Below are 26,901 nucleotides of genomic sequence, written 5' to 3' on the forward strand. Positions count from 1 at the left end.
GGGGGCAGAGGAAAGAAGAAGGTTGGGGGGGTGGAGGTATGAGATAGAAGGGAGACGAAGTGGGGAGGAGGCAGCTTTGAGGAGGAGGGGGGAGGAGGGAGAATTGGAGAGGAATGGTATGGGGGGAGATTTGAATGGGAGGGGTTGGGGGGGAGTTTTGAAGGGGAGGAGTGAGGGGGGAGTTTAGGAGGGGAAGGGCAAGGGGGGAGTTCAGGAGTGGAAGGGCAAGGGGGGAGTTCAGGAGTGGAGGTGTAGGGGGGGAGTTTAAGAGTGGCGGGGCAAGGGGGGAGTTTAGGAGTGTAGGTGCAAGGGGAGGGATTTGGATGGGAGGGGCAAGAGGGGAGTTTAGAAAGTGGATGATTAATGAAAGACGAACATTGAAAACAAATTGGGTTTGTTGTGATTTTCAAGTTAGCAATCCGGTTCAGAATGATGGAGGAGGGATGGAATGAATGTGAATTTAGACCATGTAGTGAGGGAGACGTATAAGATATTGAATTTCTTTTTTTTGAGGTGGAATGAGTTGGAGAGGAAATTGAGAAAAGCCTTTTAAATAGGAAGAAAAACAGCGTGTGGTAAAATACCACTGAGTAAAACACTGAAGGGGAAAGGTTATACATATTTAAATAATATTTAAACAGAACCGTGAACAATCTTATGTGCACAAAAATACCAACGGGGGGAGAGCCGAGAGGGACCACCACGAGTCACGTGAAGGGCAAACGGTGGATGGCATGGAGTTAATGGGGGCGGGGCGAACAGCACACCTGGACAGAAAATACAGGATGAGTCAACAGTACACGTGGAGAAAGGAAAATAAATGTTTTTGGTTTTTTTTTTGTTTGTTTGGTTTTTGGGGGTGGGGGGGGGGGGAGGGGGGGATTTAGAACGTTAGACAGAGTATTATGTTCGGGGTAGAAGGAAAAAAAACTAAGAGCCAAGCAAAACACGATTAAGATAACAAACACCGACGGGGGTACAACTACAAGGCCGCACACGAGGAGCAGAACACGATTAAATAAGTACAAGTTACAGGAAATTCAAACCAAAAGTAACTATAATCAAAACAATAACGCATGGACGATAAAATAACGAGTTGAAATTTGACAATCTATCTGGGGAAATGTGGGAGAAACACGTGGTCGAAGAACGAACGACCGAACGAATAAGAATGAATAAACGAATGAGAACAGAGAAGGAAATATTTTTTTGGGGATTTTTTTGAGGTGTGATTTACACAAGGAAGAGGGCTATGGGGTGAAAAGATTGGGAAAACAGAGAACGAAAGTTATTGGATCACAAAAACACGGACCGCTGAGAGAAAAACAAAGCCTCAAGGTTGTACAGTGTTCACTGTACAACTACAAGGCCTCAAAACACGACCCGAATTAACACGATTTTCATTACAGGTATGAAAGATTTGCACCGAAAATCTTCGTCGGGAGACAATATATACACCATAAAATAAATAGTTATAACGAAAATACAAATGGGAACAATTACTTAACTTCGATTTCGATGGATAGCATGGAGAGCTGAGAATAAACGAACCCTCGCCAGCAAGACCGGAAACGGAAAAAGAAGTTAGGTGGCCTATCTCGGTCACGTCATTGGTCGTGAAGGGGTAAAAACAGACCCAGGCAAAATTAGAGCGGTAGAGGAGTGGCCCGCACCACGTACCATCAAGGAGGTGCGGGGATTTTTGGGACTCTGCTCCTACTACTGGCGTTTTGTGGCAAAATTTGCAGAGTTGGCCCGGCCCCTTCACCGGCTTACGGAGAAGGGGACGAGATTTAATTGGACAAGGGAGTGCTAAGAGGCCATCCTAGTGTAGGGGAAGTATTGGGGGAGACTCAAGACTTATTCACTTAATTCCAATTACCAAATGATACCGCTTAATTCAATGGACCAGGTTAACTCTTTTCGCATGGTCCTTCTCGTTCGGCCGATGTTCCTCCGCCACTCCCGTCGGGCAGAGGGTCTGATGATGAGGAGTGCTCGTCCGTTCCGTCGGTCAGAGCTCCTGGTGACAAGTTCTTTTTACTCAACGTTTGCTCTCGTTTATATGGACAAACTGGACTTAATCCCCTGTCCGCTGAACGTTAATCCTTTCTCCGCTAATGCCCCGAGGTCATGCATGCACCAAGTCCTGGCATCAGCTCGCTCCCCTCCTGCTGTGAGTTCCATTTACCAAACGATAGGGGGATGCTCCAGCCAGGGGCTGTGACCAGGTGGACAAGAGATTATCATGTTCGGGCACATTCCTGACACTCATTTACGAACTCGTCTTTCACAGAGTTTGCAGGTAAAATGTATCTGCTTCGTTACCAGTGTTAATTAATAAGTTACCAGTGCCAAGAGATAAGTTACACTGAGTTACACTTCCACACTAGCATTGAAGGGGTGTTTGACATCTGCACCCATTCTAGCGTAGCCCACTAGTGACGGGACATGTACCCTGGAGACGGATGCGAGCCAGGAAGGATTGGGCATGGTTTTGTCCCAGACACAGGGGGGTGTAGAGAGAGTGATCGCGTATTATAGTCAGGCCATGAGTAGGCCCGAGCGAAATTATTGTGTCACTCGTAAAGTGTTATTGGCTATGCTGGCTGCCATGAGCCATTTCCACTAGTACGGGCGGAAATTTCTGGTTCGAACTGACCATTCCTCCGTGCAATGGCTCCTCCATTTCAAGGAACCTGAGGGCCAAATTGCAAGGTGGTTGGAAAAGTTGCAGCAGTACGATTTCAGTGTGACCCATAGGGCCGGGAAGGCCCATGGGAATGCCGACGCACTCTCTCGACATCCTTGTTTGGGGGAAAACTGTAATTTTTTTGCGAGACACGAGGAGAGGGAACAATTGGCAGACTCCACCACTACCCTCTTAGTCCGTGCAACCTGGGTGAGAGGGCCAATCTTGCCACGAACTGCCGATGAAGATTTTGGAACTTTGGCTTGGAGCACGGCCCAGCAGGAGGATCCCATACAGGAACCGGTGTACGAATGGGTTCGATTTGGGAAAAGACCTAATGGGGAAGAGGTCACCCCCCTCGGGGTGCCAACAAAGGCATATTGGGCTCAGTGGCAAACCCTGGAATTGAAAGGTAACATCTTGTATCGCAAATGGGTAGCGATTCCCTCTGAGAGAACTTCCTGGCTGGTGATAGTCCCAGACAAATTTAAGAACACCATATTGCAGCAGGTGCATGGTACCCGCCCTGGCGGCCATTTGGGCAGGATAAAAACAACATCTCGGGTCCGCCGGAGGTTCTATTGGGTAAATATGGGGCACGATATACAGGACTGGTGTCGGAGATGCGACGCCTGTACTGCTAAAAAGGGACCAGCACGGAAGATGAGGGCCCCCCTTCAATTACACCAGGTGGGGGCCCCCCCTTGAGCAGGTGGCTATGGATATTCTAGGACCACTACCCCGCACCCACCAAGGTAATAAGTACATCCTCGTTGTAAAGGACTATTTCGCCAAGTGGCCTGAGGCCTATGCCATCCCCAACCAAGAAGCCGGGGTGGTGGCACAGGCCTTCGTGGAAAGATTTGTATGTAGGCATGGGATTCCGGAGGAGCTGCACACCGACCAGGGTCGAAATTTTGAAAGCCAATTACTAAAAGATGTGTGCAGGCTCCTGTCAATGAGAAAGACAAGGACAACGCCCTTAAGACCTCAATCTGATGGGATGGTGGAAAGATTCAACAGAACCCTGGTTCAACAATTGGCATTGTTCACCACCACCCGTCAGGACGACTGGGACGAACATCTCCCGTATTTGTTAATGGCCTACCGAACCAGCCAGCACTGGGCCACCGCATGCAGTCCAGCGTTGCTTATGTATGGGCGGGAGTTGCCGGCTCTCGCTGACTTGCTATGCGGTCCCGTGCCAGAGACCTCTATTAGACTGCCGGGGGAGGGCTATTCACGTCACTTAGAGGAAGGCATGGAGAGAGTCCATGCCTTCGCACGCTGCCAGCTTCAGCTGGCGGGTGCCAAAATGAAGTGCAGGTATGACCACCGGAGCCAGGGGAGTCAGTATTCTCCAGGGATGAAGATTTGGTTCTTCAATCCCCGGAGGCGGAAGGGCAGGTGTCCCAAACTCACCTCACCCTGGCAAGGCCCGGGGTCATCCTGGCGCAAATTTGTGACGTGGTCATTAAGATCAAGATGGGGCCGCGAGCCCTCCCTCGGATCGTCCACGCCGACCGGGTAAGACCCTACACCGGTGAGCAGGCGCCTCATGGATCTCCTCGGCTTTAGAGGCCGAGGCAGGACCCAGTACCTCAAATGACAGGGGCTCATCGTTCAAGAGGACTGGGGGGGGGGGCGATAGTGTTGGGGAATGGTGTCCGGTATAGAGGGATGGTAGATCTACCATCCCTCATTGGGGGCAAATGAGCGCTAGATTATGGGGATGGCAGTGAAAGCTAGCCAAGGCCGGGCTCGGATAATTGTTAGGGATTTAGAGATGACAATAGGGACGAGATTTAAGTAGAGACATTGATACAGGTAGAGGGGACGTAGAGAGATTAGATGGATGTTAATGACGAGTGAGTGCTTCGTGTGAGGGAAGACGGGAAAGCTCGAGTATTAGAGGGAAGTAGTTAGTTAGATGATGCTGTGTGTGAGTATGAGCTTGAGATTGAGGCGCAAATGAGGATTTGAATGAAATTGTGTGTGTGGATGAACTTGCGCAAATGAGACATTGGTCGGGGATGACCAGAGGTAGTGTATGAGTGGTGTATTGAGGATGAATGGAATTGTGTTAAGCGAATTGACTTGGATGGGGTGCAAGTGGAGAACAGGTTTGTGGAATGAGTGGTGTGGAATGCTTGGTGTGAAATAGAAGGTGTGGAATGCATGGTGCGAAGGAGTGAATGGGGGAAGATGGGCCCCTTCACAGATACCCGGGGAGGGTAGTGTAAAGTTAGGTAGAGGGTTTAGATGAATTGTTGGATATTGACACCTGTGGTGCGGGAAGTAGCAGTGAAGTGCTTTGATGGGTGCATGAGTCTGTGGAAATGGCTGGGCGTGTGGGCTTTGTTGGTGCGTATGGTTATTGGGGCACTCCACCACTGGTAGTCTGTCGGCCAGGTGAGGCCGCAGGTAGGCTCTGGGAGCCAGTTAGAGTCAGAGTAGTGTTCAGTGGGGCCCGAGGATCCTAGGGAAGGACCCGGGTAGCCCAATGCCAGAGAGGGCATCAGAGGGGTGAGAGAGCCAGGAGGGGCCTTCCCTGATTTAGGGTAGTCGCAAGGAGCAAGGTAAGCTCGGGTGGTGACTTCAGTGGTGGAGGTGCGCAGGTAGTTGGACTTGCTAGTGGAGCCACATGACCCAGCCCCAAAATTGTGCAAAGGCACAGTAGTGAAAAATTGGGGAGTGAGACCCAAATTGGAGGGCACCACAGGGTGGGTAAATGGGAATTGGTTTTTAGAACCACATAGTTTAAAGATGCCAATTGGCAGGGCATGACCCTGGGTAGTGTAACTGAGTTAATGTTATTAGAGTATAGGTAGGATGAGGAATGTCTTCGCACCATCGACATCCACTCACCAAGGGAGACGGAACTCCACACCAGGCTTTGTGAACTATTTGGATGGTAAAGACGCATCATGATGTGAGTTTGACATTGTGTGTAATTCCATCTCTTCCTTCTTGGGAGGGATTGGACAACGAATTTGGCATAGAGGGGGATATGGGAGACAAGACGTAGTGACGAATTTGTAAATTGTAAATACAGGGAGGGGCAAGGGTAGTGTAGGCTGACATGGTGGTTAGAGACAAGCTTGCTCCGCTCGCTCTCCCGCACCCCTCATGTTGCATTGCCTCGTATTGATGTGTACCCTTGCGCCCTTTCCTTGGCTAACTGTGCTTTGTCTTCCTCCCCACCCATGGACCCATTATTGACGGGAGTGTGCAGGAACCCTGAACTGTACAGCTGCACCTGGCTACACTTGTGCGGCACTCCTGCTACCTTTTGCTGCACCAATACACCTTATGGACCACACGTTCTGTGGCCTGGCATCTTTGCTGAGCAGTCATTTGCTGCAAACGTTACCTTGCACCTGCGGACCACTGGTTTTAAGTGGCGTCGATGTCACGCAGATGGACCATAATATTGGCCCTGCTGAGAAATAAAATCGGACACGGTTTGTGCATTTTATTCTGGTGTGTCAGGAAAGGAGACCTTTATGTTTTTATTATGGCACACCGAAGATGAAGCAGGAAGCAAGAAGATGCAGCCAAGCAGCAGCCAAGCAGCAAATATGACACTTGAAATGGTGATTGTGCATTTTTGTGCATTTTTAGGTATTGGTGTATTGGTGCATTGCATTGTTGTTTTCTCTCCTCCAAATTTCTTTCCACAAAAGAACAGGTCCTGGGTTATAGAGATGTAAATAATTAGTTAGTGTTGTAAATAACATGCTCCCCACCGGCCTTATGTTTAGTTTGAGAATTCATTCCACAATTCGGTTAGCTGTGGGTGTGAGTCTGTTAGTTAGTGCACAACGCAGTAGGTGGGACATATCTAGTGTTGTAAAACTGTCACATACAGGGTGTTAGATTAAATGTAGAGGGAAACCACATCTAAGTGTCACACGTAATTTAAAGAATTGGCCCGAACCTTTCTCAAAACCGGTCGTTCTCACCTGTGGGGGTTCGACTCGGGGACGAGTCTGGCAAGGGAGCGGGGCAGTGCTACGGTTTTGAGATTGGCACATATTGATCATTAAAGGTTAAAGGGTTGCCCCCCATAGTTAGTCCATGAGCAACACGTAGGCCACCTGTAGTATTAGTTATGTCATAGTATGTGTAAGTATAGGCCATTTCCCCTAGCAATATCTGCGTTGTGTAAAGACATGAGTTTAGGTCCCGGTCATTTTGCGTCCACCCTCCAATTCCACCTCTATGGGCATAATTGATCCTGCGCCCCATTTGGCTGACCCACTCAGTCTGTTACGCTTTGGCTGCCCGCAGCATTTGTTACGCTTTGGCTGCCAGCAGCATTTGCTGCCCTTTGCTCGCTCACTAGTAGAGTAACACGAGGTAGGCCTGAGAAGAAGGAGGAGTGCGGGGTCGGGGTGGGGCGGCGTCAAGGCAGCGCGTCAGAGGCGATGACAGTAAGAGCCACCAGCCAACCAGGGCTCTAATGGCATGGCTTGAGGGGGTGTGGAGAGGCGCGTCTGGTAAGTGCTAGAAGGTTTGCGGGGCGTTCCTATATAAGTGATTGCACAAAGCCCTTGGAGGGTCTGATTTGCACGAGAGGACTCGCAAGGGGAGAGCGCACGTGAGAGGACTTGTTGATCAAGAGGACTTTGGAGAACTTGATTCGCAGCGCTCGCTTTGGAGGCATTGCACTATATCTCGTGTATAACGTACGCGCCGGAGGAAAGGCAGCCAGACGCGCCGGTGGCGAATATCGCCTACTCAGCCACGCGAGTAAATGCGGCAATAGCCGCCAGTGATCACCGCTAACCGCCAAAATCCGCTCCCTACCAAATCGCCCGGTATTAACCCTTGTGCGCCAAACGACAGGCGGAGAGCTCCTGCCTCTCCACTTACCATCTGCACGGGACGAACCAGAGACCGGAGGGAGCTGCAGGAGAGCCATCCCTGGACGTGGTGAACATCATCCTGCAGCTGCAAGCCCCATGTGAGTGTGTCTGTGTGTGAGACAGGCCCGTTTGTCCTGGGAATTAAGTTAAGGGTGTAGTACTGGTGAACAGGTGATTTTTTTTTTGATTTTTTTTTTTTAGCTGAACAGTTTCCTTATAGTCTTATAAACAAGAATCATGCTATTAGAGGTCATAGAGTGCGGTCATAGAAGTACCCCTAATTATTGAAAAATTCAAATTTCAATTCAATTCAATATAATATTTTGCATGAAATTTGTTATAACTTTAATTTGCATCATTCTTTTGGGCTGAAATTTGGACAGGATATTCAGAATATCACTTCCTTTAAAATGATGAAGGCTTTTGTTTATAGGAGTAGCCATTGTGGATTTATTGAAGGACAACCAAGTTTTATCTGGTAATTGGCATAATTAGCTAATTAGTGAACATTTGACATAATTTCACAAAATCCTCTCATCAGGTAGTAGAGTAACACATGTATAATACATGTACCAAGTTTTGTGTGAAAAGAATGATAGGTGACATAGAAGATAGAAGTAGAAATGTGTTCTTTGTTTTTCCTTGTTTTTATTGACGGTTTAATTTAGGCAAATTATATGCATGTAATATGACAAAGAAGCGTTGAAACTGGTCTGAGTTAAAGCCAAGATTATATCTTTCAAGAAAAACTGAAAATTAGATATTAACTTGACTTTGTTTTTGTGTAAAGGCCTCTCAAAGGTACCGATGTAGTTTTCTTAATTTTTCACCAGTGCTACACCCTTAAGACTGTTTTAAGGCTGCACTGTGTCCCCTTTTTCTGGAATCCCTGTGTAGTGTAAATAAATCTTGTTATTCCTTTCTTCCCAATTCGATCGCCTTTGTGATTTCTCCATTGGCTAAGCGTGGTACGAATAAGATCGCTAGAACCGGGGCCACCAACTAAACAGCACGGATCACGTGTACGCACCGCTCGGCGTCTCAACACGCGTGATTCTTGCGGGGCTTATTTCCTCGTTTCAGGGCAGCACGAGTAATTAGGTAACAGCGAATTCTTGGTCCTAATACCCTATTTTGCACTGTCCGGGAAGGACATCATAGGTCCCGGTCCCGTCGGCCAGTCAAAGACAAGGGGACTAACCCCCCCTTGGTAAGGGGAGAAGGCCGGCGGTGAGATCCGCAACAATATATATATATATATAGATATATATATATATTAGCTTGGCTTGGCTCGCTCCGCTCGCCTCACCGAACGTCGTTACTGAGGAACGGGCTTATTTTAGCTGAGGCTAATGACTGTACCTGAGTTGCTGTGTTGTCATGATTTACACCAATCATAATACAAACAATTACTTTGCACAAATATATTTGTTGTGTTTGTGATATTACATTTTTATTGGCAATTTAGGTTGAAGATTTAGGTTGAATGTTTTTTTTTCAAGAAAGAACCCCTCAGCACACACATAGGGGAGGGGTAGGTGCAGACTGGAAGTTTGGGACGATTACACCTCACCACCACGTAATTCAAAACACCTCACCACCACGTATTTCAAAACACCTCACCACCAAGTAATTCAAAACACCTCACCACCAAGTAATTTAAAACACCTCACCAACACGAAATTGAAAACACCTCACAGCCATCAAACACGTAATAAAAACACCTCACAGCCATCAATCACATAATAAAAACACATCACAGCCATAAAACATGTAATAAAAACACCTCACCACCACAAAATTAAAAACACCTCACAGCCATAAAACACGTAATAAAAACACCTCACAGCCATAAAACACGTAATAAAAACACCTCACCACCACAAAATTAAAAACACCGCACAGCCATAAAACACATAATAAAAACACCTCACAGCCATAAAACACGTAATAAAAATACCTCACCACCACGAAATTAAAAACACCTCACAGCCATAAAACACGTAATAAAAACACACCACCACAAAATTAAAAACACCTCACAGCCATAAAACACGTAATAAAAACACCTCACCACCACGAAATTAAAAACACCTCACAGCCATAAAACACATAATAAAATCACCCCACAGCCATAAAACACGTAATAAAAACACCTCACAGCCATAAAACACGTAATAAAAACACCTCACAGCCATAAAACACGTAATAAAAACACCTCACCACCACAAAATTAAAAACACCTCATCACCAACTAATTCAAAACACCTCAGCACCATGTAATTCAAAATACCTCATCACCAACTAATTCAAAACACCTCACCACCACATAATTAAAAACACCTCACCACCAAGTAATTTAAAACACCTCAGCATCACGTAATTCAAAACACCTCACCACCATGTAAATCAAAACACCTCACCACCATGTCATTTAAAAACACCTCACCACCATGTGATTTAAAAACACCGCACCACCATGTCATTTAAAAACACCTCACCACCACATAATTCAAAATACCTCACCACCACATGATTCAAAACCACCACAACGTTATTAAAAACACTTCACAACCTGGTGTCGTTGCTGTTGTTAATCCTGGTGTTGGCTTAGCGGTTAGGGTGCCGGCTTGGGATCCTAGGATCCTGGGTTAAATCCCGGTCGATCGCTGAATTAACGCCAGGGGGGGGGGTGACACCGCCTGTCATCCTTCCGAGGTCGGAAAATTGAGTACCAGCTTACTGGGATGAATGATCCCGGTGTGTACCCCGGTTTAGAATACGTACACCCTATCCCTGCACATCAGAAGAGGCGACCAAGGGTTGGCGTCAGGAAGGGCATCCGACCATAAAAAACATTGCCTCAAACAGGGAACCATGATTGTCATGGGGCCCGCAAGGTTAACCCCTGCTCTAGCGGGGAAATGGCCTTAAAACGATCATTCATCCATTCATTCACAACCACGGAAACAAAAGTTTGAGGGAGTCGTTAAGTGACAACACAGACACTGCCCAGATGTGTAGCTATATAGATAAATGACTATACCCGAGGTGCCGTTTTGTCATGGTTAAAACCAATCATAATTCAAACAATTATTTTGCACAAATGTATTTGTAATATACGTGCTATCACATGTTATAAACAATTGAAGTTGAAAAAAAAAATTCCCAAAAAATTTCAAAAAAAAAAAAATTGGAAAACTTTTCAAAACAAATACCCTTATATTAGGACATACCGACGGGAGAGATATGTGCATACCAGAAGTTTGGTACGATTTCACGAAAGTTTGAGAAAGTAGTTCAGTGACAACACAGGACAGATGCTGCACAGATATATATATATATATATATATATATATATATATATATATATATATATATATATATATATATATATATCAAGTGATGAACGGCGGTTGGGAATTATATCCACGACATCCATTTTTCCATTCTCCAACCTATAGCTTTGCCTTTAAAAAACTCAACGTTTTGGCCAGCAACCCAGCGTGCGCTGGGCCTCCACCAGCCTTCATCAAGAGAAGTTCCCTTGTTCACCTCCTCCCAGATATACCTGGGGGGAGGGGTGGGCCTATTCTATCAACCAATCACAAAGCTGTGTTGCGAGACCTCGTGACCATAGACCCATGATCGACTTATGTTGCAAGTGTTTTGTGTATGTTCTTCGCAAAATTGAAGATGGCGGTCGTCATCTCCTTCATGAAGGGCATGCAGTAAGCGTGGAATGTAAGGTTTCCAGTTTTTCTGCGAAAGGTTATGGTGAAGTGCGGTGCTATGTGCACGGCTTGTTTGCCAAGAAGATAAGCAACAACACGGGTAACCAAAAAGAGTCTTTATTCCAAAGCTCAACTATAGCACTGAAGTGCTCGGGGCTGAGCGCCCCGTGCATATCCCGAGGCCACGCCTACCCCTCGGGTGTGGCCGACACCCTCTTGGTGCGCGGAATGATGTCACCGTGCCAGTGAGCCATCGTGTCCGCCACACGAGCCCCCCCAGAATTCCCGTGCACCTGAAGGGTCAGTTTGCGGGGCAAACGGATGACCCGGCCGAAGCGCCCTCTGGCGGCTGGCGGCGTCTGGGATGCCGGGATGTCATCTGGGATGCCCCCGGCGGCACCTGGGATGGGTGCAGGACCGGGGGGGGGGGGGGGCGTGCCGGTGGGGCTGGGCGGTGCCGGAGGTCCGCCCGCCAGGGGGCGGCCCCGACGCGGGGGCCGAGCCACTGGCGGGGGGTGGTCCACGTCGAGGTGGGCCGGCTTGAGGCGGTCCACGGAAATGCAGTCAGGAGTACCGCCGATGTCGAGGGTGAAGTGTTTCACCCCGGTCTCCAGCACGCGGAAGGGCCCATCGTACGGGGGCCGCAGCGGTGTCCGGTGGGCGTCATGGCGGATGAACACGTTCTCCGCCGTGCGAAGCTCCGGGGCGACGTGCGTTGGCGGGCGCTCGTGGTGCGCCGTCGGCACCAGGGCGAACCTCCGGGTGGTCTCCTGCAGTGCGGAGCGCTGCTGCGCCACGGACCATGGTGCCGTGGAGTCGGGGAGGAACTCGCCCGGCACCCGCAGCGATTGTCCGAAGACCAACTCCGCCGCGGATGCGCGCAGGTCATCCTTGGGCGCCGTCCGGAGGCCCAGCAGGACCCAGGGGAGCCTGTCGACCCACCCGCCATCACGGAGGGTGGCCCGGAGTGCGGCCTTCAAGGAGCGGTGGAAGCGCTCACACAGGCCGTTGGCCTGGGGGTGGTAGGCCGTGGTGTGGTGCAGCTGGATGCCGAGCCAGCCGCGTGACCACCCCCCAGAGCTCTGAGGTGAACTGGGGGCCGCGGTCGGACGAGATGTCCGAGGGGGCGCCGAACCAGGCAACCCAGGTGGCGATGAACGCCTGCGCAACGTCCGCCACCGTCGTCGCCGCCAAAGACACGACCTCCGGCCAACGGGTGGTGCGGTCCACCATGGTGAGGACGTGGGTGAAACCCCGTGAGGGGGGCAGAGGTCCCACCAAGTCCACATGAACGTGGTCGAACCGACGTTCGGGCACTGTGAACGGGGCCAACGGGGCCTGGGTGTGGCGGTGCACCTTCGCATGCTGGCACGCGAGGCACGTCCTGGTCCAATCGCGGACGGCCTTCTGGAGGCCATGCCAGACGAACTTGTCGGCGACCAGCCTCTGGGAGGCCTTTGTGCCTGGGTGGGACAGGCCGTGGATGGCGTCAAAAACCCGGCGCTGCCAGCCCGCGGGCACGATGGGGCGAGGCCGCCCAAGGGAGACGTCGCACAAGAGGGCCGTGCCCGCGCCGTCGAATGGCACCTCGGTGACGCGGAGGCCCGTGAAGGCGGTCCGCAAGGCCTGGACGTCGGGGTCGGCGGTCTGGTCCGCCGCCATCCGGGCATAGTCGATCCCGAGGTGGACCGCGTGGGCGACGGACCGGGAAAGGCCATCCGCCACCTGGTTGTCCTTTCCCGTGACGTGCCGGATGTCCGTCGTGTACTCGGACACGGTTGAGAGGTGACGCTGCTGCCGGGCTGAACATGGCTCAGCGACCTTGGCCATCGCGAAGACCAGGGGCTTGTGGTCGACGAAGGCCGTGAACGAACAGCCCTCGAGCAGATGGCGGAAGTGCCGGACCGCCAGGTGGAGCCCGAGCAACTCGCGGTCGAAGGTGCTGTACCGGCGTTCGTGCGGGTGAAGCTGCCGGCTGAAAAACGCCAGCGGTTGCCAAGCGCCACGCACCCATTACTCATGCACCGCGCCCACTGCGTAGTCCGACGCGTCGGTGGTGAGGGCGATCGGTGCATCGAGCGCCGGGTGCGCGAGCATGGTGGCGTTAGCCCAGGCGAGCTTCGCGCCCGCGAATGCTGCGTCCATCTGCTCGGTCCAAACAACGTCACCTTTCCCCGGCTTCCCCCAAAGGGCCTCGTGCAGGGGGCACAGGAGCTGGGCGACGCGGGGCAGGAAACGGTGGTAAAAGTTCACCATGCCCAGAAACTCCTGGAGCCCCCTGATCGTGCGGGGGTGCGGAAACCCCTTGACCGCCTCCACCTTTGCCGGTAAGGGGGTGGCCCGGTGCCTGGTGACGCGGTGCCCCAAAAAGTCGATTTCGGCGACGCCGAACCGGCACTTGGCGGGGTTTACGATCAGGCCATGCTGGCCCAGGCGTTCGAAGAGCATGCGGAGGTGGCGGAGGTGCTTTTCGCGGGACGCGCTTGTGACGAGGATGTCGTCCAGGTAGACATAAACGCAATCCAAGTCGCGCAAGATGCTGTCCATCAACCGTTGGAACGCCTGAGCCGCATTCTTCAACCCGAAGGGCATCCAAAGAAACTCGAAGAGGCCGATTGGTGTAATGATGGCCGTCTTCGGTATGTCCTCCGGCCTGACGGGGACCTGGTCGTACCCGTGGATGAGGTCCACCTTAGAAAAGAAGGACATTTTCGCCAACCGGGCGGAAAAGTCCTGAATGTGAGGGACCGGGTAGCGGTCGGGGGTGGTGGCATCGTTGAGGCGGTGGTGGTCTCCGCACGGCCGCCATCCCCTGCCGGGCTTCGGCACGATGTGCAGTGGCGACGCCCAAGCGCTCTTGGAGCGCCGTACGATGCCCAGCCGCTCCAGCGTAGCGAACTCCGCCTTCGCCACCGCGAGCTTCGTCGGCTCGAGGTGGCGTGCCCGGGCATAGACCGGTGGCCCGACGGTGGGGATGTGATGTTCCACCCTGTGCTTGATGGCCACTGCCGCGAAGGTGGGCCGCGTGAGGGCCAGGAAGCTGGCGAGGAGGCGGGTGAACTCGTCCGCTGCCGGAAGCGTACAGACCAACCTCGCCGGGACCGAACCGCTCAGCAGGCCACTTGGCGAGCTGCTCGGTGAGCCGCTCAGGGAGCTGCCCAACGAACTGCTCAGTGCGCAAGCAAGCGAGCTGAACGTTTCGGCCTGGACGAGGCGTCTATGCTTCATGTCCACCAACAACCCGTTTGCACATATAGTCAGGTTCAGTATGTCCAGATTTAAAGTTTCGTTGGATTTTTTGGGGGATTTGGAAAACTATATATTTTTGGAAACTATATTGTATAGTCAGTCAGAAAACCAATGTTGCTATTTGCACAGACTCCTGTATGGCGGCCATCTTAGATTTTCAAAATTGCCGCCGTAGAACTAATTTTTCTCAATATCTCAGCTTCTAAATAACATAGAGCTTTGATTCTAACAGCTAAACATACATTTTCAAAGGCCCCGAATCCAATTGTAACAAGTTCGATAAGCTAGACATGACCATAGAGCTCCTATGTGGCGGCCATCTTGGATTTTTCAAACTGGCCACCGTAAAATTGATGTTTCTCAATATCTCAGCTTCTAAACAACATAAAGCTTTGATTCTAACGGCTAAACATACATTTTCAAGGGCCCCGAATCCAATGGTAACAAGTTCGATAAGCTAGACATGACCATAGAGCTCCTATGTGGCGGCCATCTTGGATTTTTCAAACTGGCCGCCGTAAAATTGATGTTTCTCAGGATCTCATCTTCTAAATAGAGCTTCTAAATTCATCTCTAACAATGCCAATGCTAGACAGAGATTCTTCATGGTTACACCAGAATTATCACGCCTGTCAAAAGACTTCAAGAGTCAGTTCGGCCTGGAAGGTGACAAGATCACAGAACATCATGACCTTGGTCCAAGTGCAGTCAAGAGGGAGCATGAAGCAATCAACAAGATCAAGGCTGCGATACTGAGTCACGGGAATCCATTTGACACTGAAGGTGACAAGCTGCACAATGTGATAACGAATGCTTACATCCCAGACGAGTATGTACCACAGATCTTGAACATTGATGTCACTGGTCAGAAGTTGTATGAAGACTACGTGTCGGAGCGTATCAATGGAGATGTTAGCCTCTGGGCACCAGTCAAGAAGGAGAACAACAAGATGTTCACGTCTGGGAACAAGAGAACCACAGTGAAACTCAGAGACAGGACTGTGGATCTGAAGGAGACTAAGGAACTGTACGGAAGGCTCATGGTCCTTGCCAAGTCAAACAGAGACGTCAACCAGAAATATGCCATCGGAAATTACGAGTTCACTGTGACACCAAGAGCACTGTTCGCTCCAGATGGGACAATTCTTCCATGCACTGACAAGTCGAAGTTAATTCATCTCCTCGACAAGTTAGCAAGAGCAGAAATTCACCCCGAAGATCAGCAGCAGACACCAGCTGCAAGTGTTCTACAAGAAGATCCAATGGACACAAGAACTATGGCATCCACATCTAGTAAACCTACAAGTCGGAAGATTGCACTGGTGGATGGGATGGTACTTGTGCATAAGCTGACAAAGAAACCAGCCACTGTAGTGAAAGTCAACGATCTGGGTGAATGCCTCAATGACAGACTCATGTCTCTAACAAAATATTGTGATGAGATCATACTGGTCTTTGACACGTACAAAAACGATTCTCTGAAGAGTGCTACCAGGGCTAAAAGAAGGCAAGGAAAGGATGCAGTACAGTATCAAGTCAGAGATGACACCAACATCAAACACATCCCAATGAGCAGATTCCTTTCTCATGACAAAACAAAGGCTGATCTGACTGACTATCTGGCAGCGAAAACTCTAGAATACAACAGTCACTCATCCAAGTTGATCATCACGTCTGCTTCAGGGCGTACTAGGAGCAACAGTGACCTGCTCTTCGAGGACAACAACCATGAAGAAGCTGACACCCTGTTGATCCACCAGGCCGTGCTGGCATCCCAGCGAAACCCACATTATGCGCAGTTGGTGTTCTTCTCTCCCGACACAGATGTCCTGGTACTAGTCATAGCAAACTATGACCTACTGCTGAGGAATACATCCATTCCAATGGCCTCTGGAATACTTCAAATAGAGCCACTGTGGACAGCTCTAGGGGTCGAAAGAGCAAAGGCGTTGCCAGCCTTTCATGCTTTCACATGGCCAGACAACACTGGGAGGTTCTCTCGAATAGGCAAACAACCTGGCTGCATGTCTACCTCAAAGCAAGTGAAGATGTCATAGACACCGTGCGAATGCTTTCAGATGCAACTGAAGTGACGGAGGACATGTTGTCCACACTAGCTAACTTTGTATGCGCTGCTTACTCTCCAAATGGCATCCACTTCGACAGCATCCCCGAACTACGATGGTATCTCTTTTGCAAACACATGGCAGAAAGTGACAGGCTTCCTCCTACTCTTGGAGCTCTCAAGCAGCACATCCTTAAAGTCCATATCCAAGCCAGAGTGTGGGGTCAGGCAAGCATTGCTCAACAGGATCCTCAGCTGAATCCCCTGCAAAACGGCTTTTACAAAGACACGGATGGACAAGTGAAACCAACCACAACTGAGGATCCTCCAGCCCCCAAGGCCATCATTCAAATGGTTAGATGTCAGTGCAAAACAGACTGTTCTTCATCTAGATGTTCCTGCAGAACAAACAACTTGGCTTGTACAGACCTTTGTCAGTGTGACATCCAGTGCCAAAATGATGAGGACTCTCAAGATGTGATGAACGAAAGCGATGATGAGGATGATGATGACTTTACTCAATGATGAATCAAAGCTCTGTGCTCTTTAGAAGGTGAGTTACATCAGTTTTACGGCGGCCAGTTTGAAAAATCCAAGATGGCCGCCACATAGGAGCTCTATGGTCATGTCTAGCTTATCGAACTTGTTACCATTGGATTCGGGGCCCTTGAAAATGTATGTTTAGCCGTTAGAATCAAAGCTTTATGTTGTTTAGAAGCTGAGATATTGAGAAACATCAAGTTTACGGCGGCCAGTTTGAAAAATCCAAGATGGCCGCCACATAGGAGCTCTATGGTCATGTCTAGCTTATCGAACTTGTCACCATTGGATTCGGGGCCCTTGAAAATGTATGTTTAGCCGTTAGAATCAAAGCTCTATGTTATTTAGAAGCTGAGATATTGAGAAAAATTAGTTCTACGGCGGCAATTTTGAAAATCCAAGATGGCCGCCATACAGGAGTCTGTGCAAATAGCAACATTGGTTTTCTGACTGACTATACAATATAGTTTCCAAAAATATATAGTTTTCCAAATCCCCCAAAAATTCCAACGAAATTACATAGTGAACCTGACTAATAGGAAATCCGCACCGAGCAATGCCATGGGCACGCTGGCGGTTACGAACGTCCATTGAAAGCATTGCCATCCGAACCGCAGGGAGAGGCAGCGCTTCCCGAATGTGTGTATGGGTGTACCGTTGGCTGCAAGCAACGTGGGGCCCCGGCCCGCGGTTCGCTTGTCGGACGTGGAGGCGGGGATAACGCTCACCTGTGCGCCTGTGTCGCAGAGGAAGCGATGCCCGGACAAGGTGCCCATGACAAAAAGGAGGCTGCTGGAAAGGCCGACGCTCAAAGCCGCTACCGAGCGCCGGCCCGAGAGTTTCCCGACTTGACAAACGAGCACGGCGGGCAACAATTCCTAGCCTTGTGGCCAAACCTGGCGTGGAAACGGCACCAGGTTTGCGGCGGATGCGGAGGCCGTGGCTTTCGCGGTGGTGGTGGGCGGGGCGTGGCGGCGGCCACGAGGTGTGCATCGGCATCAGCCTCGGGATCCACGAGGTGTGCAGCAGCATCAGCCTCGGGATCCGCGACGGCCGCACCGACTCTCGCCCGCGTGTCACAAGCCGCGAAAAACTTGTCGGCCTCGATGGCCAGAGCGCGGGGTTCCTTTATTTTGGAACCGGCCAACGCGAGGCGTACCTGTGCCGGTAGCTGGCATAGAAAGAGCGCCCGGAATAAAAAATCCGGGGCTTTGTCACCCAGCAGCGACATCATGTAGTCCATCCGGCCCGATGGTCGTGTGTCGCCGAGTTTGGGAAGGTCCAGGAGGCGGTCGGCCCATTCGCACTCCGTGAGGCCGAACGTGGCGATGAGGAGACGCTTGAGCGCCTCGTACCTGTGGTCGGCCGGTGGGTTCCGCAGGACGGACATGACTCGGGCGGCTGTGCCGGGCCCGAGGGTGGCGATGACGTGGTAATAACGTGTCTCATCCGCCGTTACGCCTCGAAGTTGGAACTGTGCCTCGGCCTGCACGAACCATACCTCGGCCTTAGCTTCCAAAATCTCAGGGAGCTTCACCGCTACCGCGTTGTTTGACATGGCGCGTTCTGTTGGTCAGTGGCGGCTGAACCAGCGTCGAGGTCACCAGTGAAGTGCGGTGCTATGCGCACGACTTGTTTGCCAAGAAGATAAGCAACAACGCGGGTAACCAAAAAGAGTCTTTATTCCAAAGCTCAACTATAGCACTGAAGTGCTCGGGGCTGCGCGCCCCGTGTATATCCCAAGGCCACGCCTACCCCTCGGGCGTGGCCGACACCCTCTTGGTGCGTGGAATGATGTCACCGCGCCAGCGAGCCATCGTGTCCGCCACAATGGATAACACTTGATTGGCTCACTTCCAACTCTGCAGATAAACGGCGTCCCCGAACCGGGCCAGGAGGCGAATACTGGAGGCCTGGCACACTCGCAAAACGAGGGCACCATTGACAGAGGAGACTGTGGCGTTACCACAGGCATACGGACCTCTCATGCATAAATACACCAGAGAGACACCGATGCTGGGAGGAGGACAAAGACAAAGTGGGACATAGCCGACACAGGCAACACGGACAACAAAACACAATACACTGCTCAAAACACACACAAAACACTTGCAACATAAGCCGATCATGGGTCTATGGTCACGAGGTCTTGCAACACAGCTTTGTTGATAGAATAGGCCCACCCCTCCCCCCAGGTATATCTGGGAGGAGGTGAACAAGGGAACTTCTCTTGATGAAGGGTAGTGGAGGCCCAGCGCACACTGGGTTGCTGGCCGAAACGTTGAGTTTTTTTATTGACAAAGCTATAGGTTGCTGAACGGAAAAATGGATGTCGTGGATATATATATATATGTGTATATATATATATATATATATATATATATATATATATATATATATACACATATACATATATATATATATATATATATATATATATATATATTGTTGTGGTTTTGTGAATAAAGGATAACCTCCCTCGTAGGTCGACGCACCACAACATGTAGCCTCGCTTTAGTTCAGTTATTTCTTCGTAAATGTAAGCATAGTGTCCTTTCCTGTGTTAGTTTTGCGTTGAGCAGGCCAGTAAGTGCAGGCCTCAATTGGGCTAGAATGCCATGTGCTCGGAATGGAACAAGTCTGGCAAGGCCGAAGGGAGGAGCTGCAGGGAGTGGCCGGTAAGCAGCGAGCCGCCAATCGGAGCTCGAGTGGAGTGGCACACAACGGCGGCGAGAGGAGGGGCTTGGAACATTCGGGTAGGACCGGGGAGGGGCTATATACAACCCTGCCCGAGCCCCCCGGAGCAGAATGAGAGAGTGCGTCAGAGCTGAGAGAGTCAGAGTGAGAGTCTCCCAGTCAGAGCTGTTGTCCAGCCACGAGTGGATCGAGTTGCTTGTTATAGCCCTCTGTACACGAACTCTCCCCGTGCCCTGCGTCTGCTACTGCCTGTATTAATCACGCTGTGTGAAGACGACCCATTCCGGGCCACAGACGCGCGATCTCCTTTCCTGCGCTCCCAGCACACGTGCCGTGAACAACCGTGGGCCACGCCGGGCAAGCTGTCCGGAGTGAACGGCGCCAGGACGCGTGAGGAGCACGAACTGTCCTTCCTTCTTTTCCCTGCGTGAGTGAGTGGGCCCTTGTCTGGGTATAAGTTAAGACTGCTTAAGCCTGCTCTGTGTCTCTTCACCCTGTACATTGTAAATAAACCTGTTCTTCCTTCTATTTGATCGTCCCCGTCAGTTCCATCTCTTGGCCTAGCATCGAACGAATAAAACCGTTCAATCGGGTTCAATAAAAGTAACGGCACAAGTCACGTGATATGCAAACCGCTTGGCGTACTCGATTAGCGTGACTTGTGTGAGGTCCGGTCCCCGTTTTCATGGTATCGTGGGTACCAAAAGTACGTGTGGAATCGACCCGATACCCTTTTCCATGCTTGCTGCGGGAGTGGCGACTCGGCCTCGTGGACGCGAAGACCCGAGGGGGAAAAGGGGTTTAACCCCCCCCCCCCCTCTGTACGTCGACGGGCATCGGGAGATCCGCAACAATATATATATGTATATACAGGGTAAATCAAAAGTAGCGGCCGTGGCCGATTTCTGTTTTTTCGGCTGTCAGATTATTTCTGGGATGTCATGTTGTTAATAATTGTCTTGCAGATTATTAATTTTCTTAATTTATTTATTTTTGTTTTTGTTTTACAGGTTATTGCTGAGAGTTTGGAAAGTTACTGAATTTGCACCAAATTGAACCATGAATTACCTTTCCATGAATCAACGCATTGCGGCCGTGAAACATTACTACAAATGTAATGAACAACCAACGATGGTGGCATGCCGTCTGGCACAGGAATTCGATATTAACCCACCCCAGGGAAGAAAAATACGATTGATTGTCGAGAAATTTGAAGCAACAGGGTCGGTAGCCACTGCAAAGAAGTCCGGTCGTCCGAAAACGGCAATGAATGTAGCTGAAGCTGAAGAAGCCATCAGGAGACTGTAACAAAGTCCGCAAAAGTCAACTCGCCGTTTATCTGCAGAGTTGGAAGTGAGCCAATCAAGTGTTATCCATATCCTTCAGCAGAAAAACTGGAAACCTTACATTCCACGCTTACTGCATGCCCTTCATGATGCAGATGACGACCGCCATCTTCAATTTTGCGAAGAGTTCTTAGCTAAACTTGACGAAGAGGACACAATGCTAGACAACATCTGGTGGTCAGAGGAGGCATGTTTTAAGCTCAACGGCATAATTAACAGACACAATTGTGTCTACTGGGCTGCGGAGTGCGGAGAACCCAAGAGTGACAGTTGAGAAGGAGGTAAATTTACCTGGCGTGACAGTTTGGGCAGCCATATCTCCATTAGGGATAATTGGACCCTTTTCTTTGAGGGTTCTGTCATTGCAGAAATTTACCTGGATATGCTGCAAACCTTCTTTTGGCCCAGGGTACAAGATCAGGACTGTTATTTCCAGCAAGATGGAGCTCCACCTCATTATGGACGTCATGTTCGTCAGTGGCTTGATGAAAACTTTCCCGGAAAGTGGATCGGCCGCCGCGGTCCGATCGAGTGGCCGGCACGCTCCCCAGACCTTACACCTCCAGATTTCTTTCTTTGGGGGCTCATGAAAGACCTTGTTTATCGTGAAAAGCCTCGTACCATTCAGGAATTGAAGGCTCAAATCACTGCAAAGTTTGAGGAAATTAATATCGAACTCTGCAAGCATGTGTGCCACTCTGTGCCTGCTCGGCTGCAATTGTGCATCTATCACGAGGGAGGGCACTTTGAAAATTGCAAGTAAAACAGCTTGGTTCACTTCCATAATAATTTTCCCCAGAATAAATGGTTAGATAAACATGGCATTCATCTATTTCTACCTTCTTGTACACTGTAATAAAATGGCAAACAATCAACTGACAGAAATATATATATATATATATATATATATATATATATATATATATATATATATATATATATATATATATATAAACAGAAATCGGGCGCTACTTTTGACTCACCCTGTATGTGTGTGTGTGTATATATATATATATATATATATATATATATATATACTATATATAGATATATATATATATATATATATGTGTGTGTGTGTGTGTGTGTGTGTGTGTGTGTGTGTGTATATATATATATATATATATATATATATTTAAATGTGTGTGTGTGTGTGTGTGTGTGTGTGTGTGTGTTTGTGCATGTGTATTTATGTATGTGTCTGTATGTGTACATGTGTGTGTGTGTGTATGTATGTATGTGTGTGTATACATGTGTGTGTGTGTATGTGTATATATGTGTGTATGTGTGTGTATATGTGTGCATGTGTGTGGGTGTACATGTACATGTGTGTGTGTGTGTGTGTGTGTGTGTGTGTGTGTGTGTGTGTGTGTGTGTGTGTGTGTGTGTGTGTGTGTGTGTGGATGGATATATGTGTATATGTGTATATATGTGCATATATATATATATATATATATATATATATATGTGTGTGTGTGTGTGTGTGTGTGTGTGTGTGTGTGTGTGTGTGTATGTATATATATATATATATATGTGTGGCTGTATGTGTGTGCATGTGTTTGTGTGTGTGTATGTGTGTGTGTGTATAAATGTGTGTGTGTATATATATGTGTTTCTGTACGTGTGTGTGTGTGTGTGTGTGTGTATGTGTGTGTTCGTGTGTGTGTGTGTGTTTGTGTGTATATGTGTGTGTATGTGTATATGTGTGTGTGGGTGTGCACGCACATGCATTCACATGTTATTAGAAGTAAATACATTGTGTAGATTACATCATTTGTGCATCTGATAAATTGGCAGTAACCATTTTGTGAAACTGAATGTGCAGGTGCAGCATCCAACTCAATATGTGCAAATGTCACACGGGTGACCACGGGTGACCCCATATGCGGACACCCCTTATAATTAGTGGATTCGGCTATTTCAACCACACCCATTGCTGACAGGTATATATAATCAAGCACACAGCCATTCAATTTCCATAGAGAAACATTGGGGGTAGAATGGGCCGTACTGAAGAGCTCAGTGACTTTCAACGTGGCACCGTCATAAGATGCCACCTTTCCAACAAGTCAGTTCCTCAAATGTCTGCCCTGCTAGAGCTGCCCCGGTCAACTGTCAGTGCTGTTATTGTGAAGTCAAAACGTCTAGGAGCAACAACAGCTCAGTCGCGAAGAGGTCAGCCACACAAGCCCACATAACAGGACCGCCAAGTGCTGAAGTGTGTAGCGAGAAAAAATCGTCTGTCTTCGGGTGCAACACTGACTACCGAGTTCCACACTGCTTCTGGAAGCAACGTCAGCACAGCAACTGTTTGTTGGGAGATTCATGAAATGGGTTTCCATGGCTGAGCATCTGCACACAAGCCTAAGAAAAACATGCGCAATGCCAAGCGTTGGCTGGAGTGGTGTAAAGCTCGCCACCATTGGACTCTGTAGCCGTGGAAAAGCATTCTCTGGAGTGATCAACCACACTTCACCATCTGGCAGTCCAACGGATGAATGTGCTTTTGAAGGATGCCAGGAAAACGCAAGTGCCTGAATGCATCGTGCCAACTAAAGTTTGATGGAGGAGGAATAATGGTCTGGGGCTGTTTTACATGGTTCAGTCTAGGCCCCTTTGTTCCAGTGAAGGGAAATCTTAACGCTACAGCATACAATGATATTCTAGACGATTGTGTGCTTCCACCTTTGTGGCAACAGTTTGTGGAGGCCCTTTCCTGTTTAATCGTCACAATGACCCGTGCACAAAGCGAGGTTCATACAGAAATGGGTTGTTGAGATTGGTGGGGAAGAACTTGACTAGCCTGCACAGAGCCCTGACCTCAACCCCATTGAACACCATTGGGATGAATTGGAATGCCGACAGCGAGCCAGGCCTAATCGCCCAACATCAGTGCCCGACCTCACCAATGCTCTTGTGGCTGAATGGAAGCAAATCCCACAGCAATGTTCTAATATCTAGTGGAAAGCCTTCCCAGAAGAGTGGAGGCTGTTATAGCAGCAAAGGGGATCCAACTCCATATTAATGCCCATAAATTTGGAATGAGATGTGTGATGTTTTGGTGTCCACATACCTTTGGCCATGTAGTGTATATATGTTAGGGCAGGCCTACATTCTAGGATAGTTGATATATGTGAAGACAGAAAAATAATTTGTGCTTACTAACATTGCAAGATGGTCTGGATTGAGCTTTGAAGGAATCTGATAGAGATTTCCTGCTCACATTAAATAAGTTTGCATTTTACTTGAAGTTTCCACAATTTGTTGTATAAAAAGTAATTGATGATTTATTCCCATTAAAACTTCATTTGAGCACAAGAAACAAGTCATGTAAAATTGAATTGCCTTGCATACATATTATCAGTTCCCATCGAGGAAATTTTGTCGTTGGTGCGCTGCTCTGCTCCATGAAGTAGGATGAGTCTACAACAACGTAGAGGAAATTGACATTCTATAAACACTGTTTAAAAATGACATAAAACAACATAATCAACAATGTATTTTCAAAACAACATCACAATAAAATCATTATAATAATAGCAATAATAATAACAATAATGATAATAATAATAATAATAATGATGCATTAAGGAGTTGCTAAATCAATATTACAGCTGTAGTGAGAGAATAAAAATAAGAACCAGGTGACAACAAATGAATCAGAGACAAAAATAGTGCAAAACCTTCAGATTACAACCAGATTGATTTATTTACAATGTGCTTCTACATATTAATTAATATAATGACCGTTCGGTGGTCCTTGTCATAATGTTTCAAAAATAATTTAATTTCTGCTGTATGTGCTGAAGACATGTCACATGCCTGTCATCCAGTGTTTTTATACAGTGAAGTTTTGAATTCAAGGAGGATGTTGCACATACAGTGCCCTCCATAAGTATTGGAACAGTGAAGTCAAATTTGTTATTATTGCTATATACTTAAACTAGAACAATGCGACTTTGTCGCCAATATGCCTCCGCATAGTCCCACAATGGGAAAATGCCATCACTCTGCATAATATGTATGGGTAGGGGATCACGTTTGTGAAGTTTCATGTTGATCGGATAAAGTTAGTTTTTCTTTCCAAGATGGCTGCCAAACCATGTGACCTATGACATCATCATTTTCAAACTATATGCAACAGCGCAGTTAGATGAAATTTGTAAAATTTCACATCGATAGGATGAGCGGTTTCAGAGGTATAACTATTTAATATTTTCCTTCAATCCAATATGGCTGCCAAACTATGTGACCTATGATGTCATAAATTTAATATTTCAATACAAATGGGTCATAGATCATGTGCATGCAATTTCAGATTTTTAGGCTAAGGAATTCGATTTAAACATTTTTGGCTGTTATACCACTTTACCTATGATGTCATCATTATCATGCTTTTGTTCCCCATTGGGAGTACTTTGCAAAGTGACAAGTTTAAAAGTTTTCCATTTAGCGGTTTCTGAGATTTTTTTTTTATTATTATTATTTTTTTGTATACAACATCGAGGCTCGTGAAAGAGCGAACATTAATCACACAGAAAGACAAACAGACACACAAAACAAATAACATTGGGAGCGGTAGACAAGATGGGGAGAGAGGGGGAAGGACACAAACACAACATTTGAGAGCAGGGACCGAGAGACATGGAGACATCGAGAGAACTGTGGGAGGGAGAGGGCTTTGGGGGGAAGGCATGGGAAGGGGGGGGGGGGGGGTGGGAGAGGTATAAAACGTATGGACACTGCCAAGACTTCCAGGAAAGAAGTTGGAATTTCAAACAAGGTGGATCTGGGGTGAATTAGTGGGGGTAGAAAAGATCAAGGTTTTGGATGGGGGAAGATAAGAGATGGTGGTGAACAGCTGTTTTGAAGACCTGGAGGGAGGAGTGTGATTGAAGTGAGTATGGGAGTTTGTTCCAGAGGCGGGAGAAAAGAGGAATGAAAGAGGGAAGGTGAGCAGAGAGCCGAGATTTCGGCAGTTTAACCATCAGAGGGTGGCTGGCAGATCTTGTGCGACCTGTAGGAATATTTGGGGGACAGAGCACAGAGAGAGCTGGGGGAGCAAGGCCGGAGAGGAGTCGGTAGAAGACAGAAAGACCACCTACCTGCCTGCGGTGAGTGAGTGAAAGGCCCTCAGAGATAGCTTCATCGCGGGAGATTCCAATGATTCTGAAAGCTTTGGATTCAACAGCCTGAAGCCGAGCCAGGTGTGAGGCAGGAGCACCAGCCCATAGGGGAGAACAGTATTCCATTGAGCTGCGGATGAAAGCCTTGTATGTGGTGAGGAGCTCAGGTGTGCCTAGGAAGGACTTCGCACGACGGAGGATGCCCAGTCGGCGACTGGCTTTGGAGGCCAGCTTGGAAATGTGGTTTTCCCAAGAAAGATCATGGCAGATGGTGAGACCCAAAAGCTTGAGCGACAGAACTTCTTGGAGAGGATTGTTGAGAAAGTAGATGGGAGGGTTGTCCAGTCGATCTTTTCGGAGAGACATAGTAAGAGTGTGAGATTTGTCAGGATTGAAAGACATGTTCCACATGTTTGACCAGTCTGTGATTTTGTCCAGGTCTTCAGAGAGTGAGGAGGCTGCAGACTGCCGATCTGAGGGAAGAGGAATGGAGCGGCAGAGAGTGGAGTCATCAGCAAAGAGATACAGAGGATTTTCCAGAGAGTCGGAGAGATCATTGATAAAGACCAGAAAAAGCACAC

The 26,901-nt window shown here is 48.6% G+C and overlaps 1 long non-coding RNA gene across 1 annotated transcript in view; it reads right to left on the reverse strand.

Moving 5' to 3' along the window:
• Positions 1-9,632: 9,632 nt before the first annotated feature.
• LOC144889486 (uncharacterized) overlaps positions 9,633-26,901 on the reverse strand; it is a 497,490-nt gene continuing 480,221 nt past the window's right edge. The window contains exon 3 of the long non-coding RNA XR_013621798.1: positions 9,633-9,657. This is a non-coding gene — a long non-coding RNA (uncharacterized LOC144889486). The remainder of the gene's footprint in view (positions 9,658-26,901) is intronic.

Source organism: Myxine glutinosa, chromosome 1 (genome assembly GCF_964187855.1).
Source record: "Myxine glutinosa chromosome 1, kmMyxGlut1.1, whole genome shotgun sequence".
NCBI lineage: Eukaryota > Metazoa > Chordata > Myxini > Myxiniformes > Myxinidae > Myxine > Myxine glutinosa.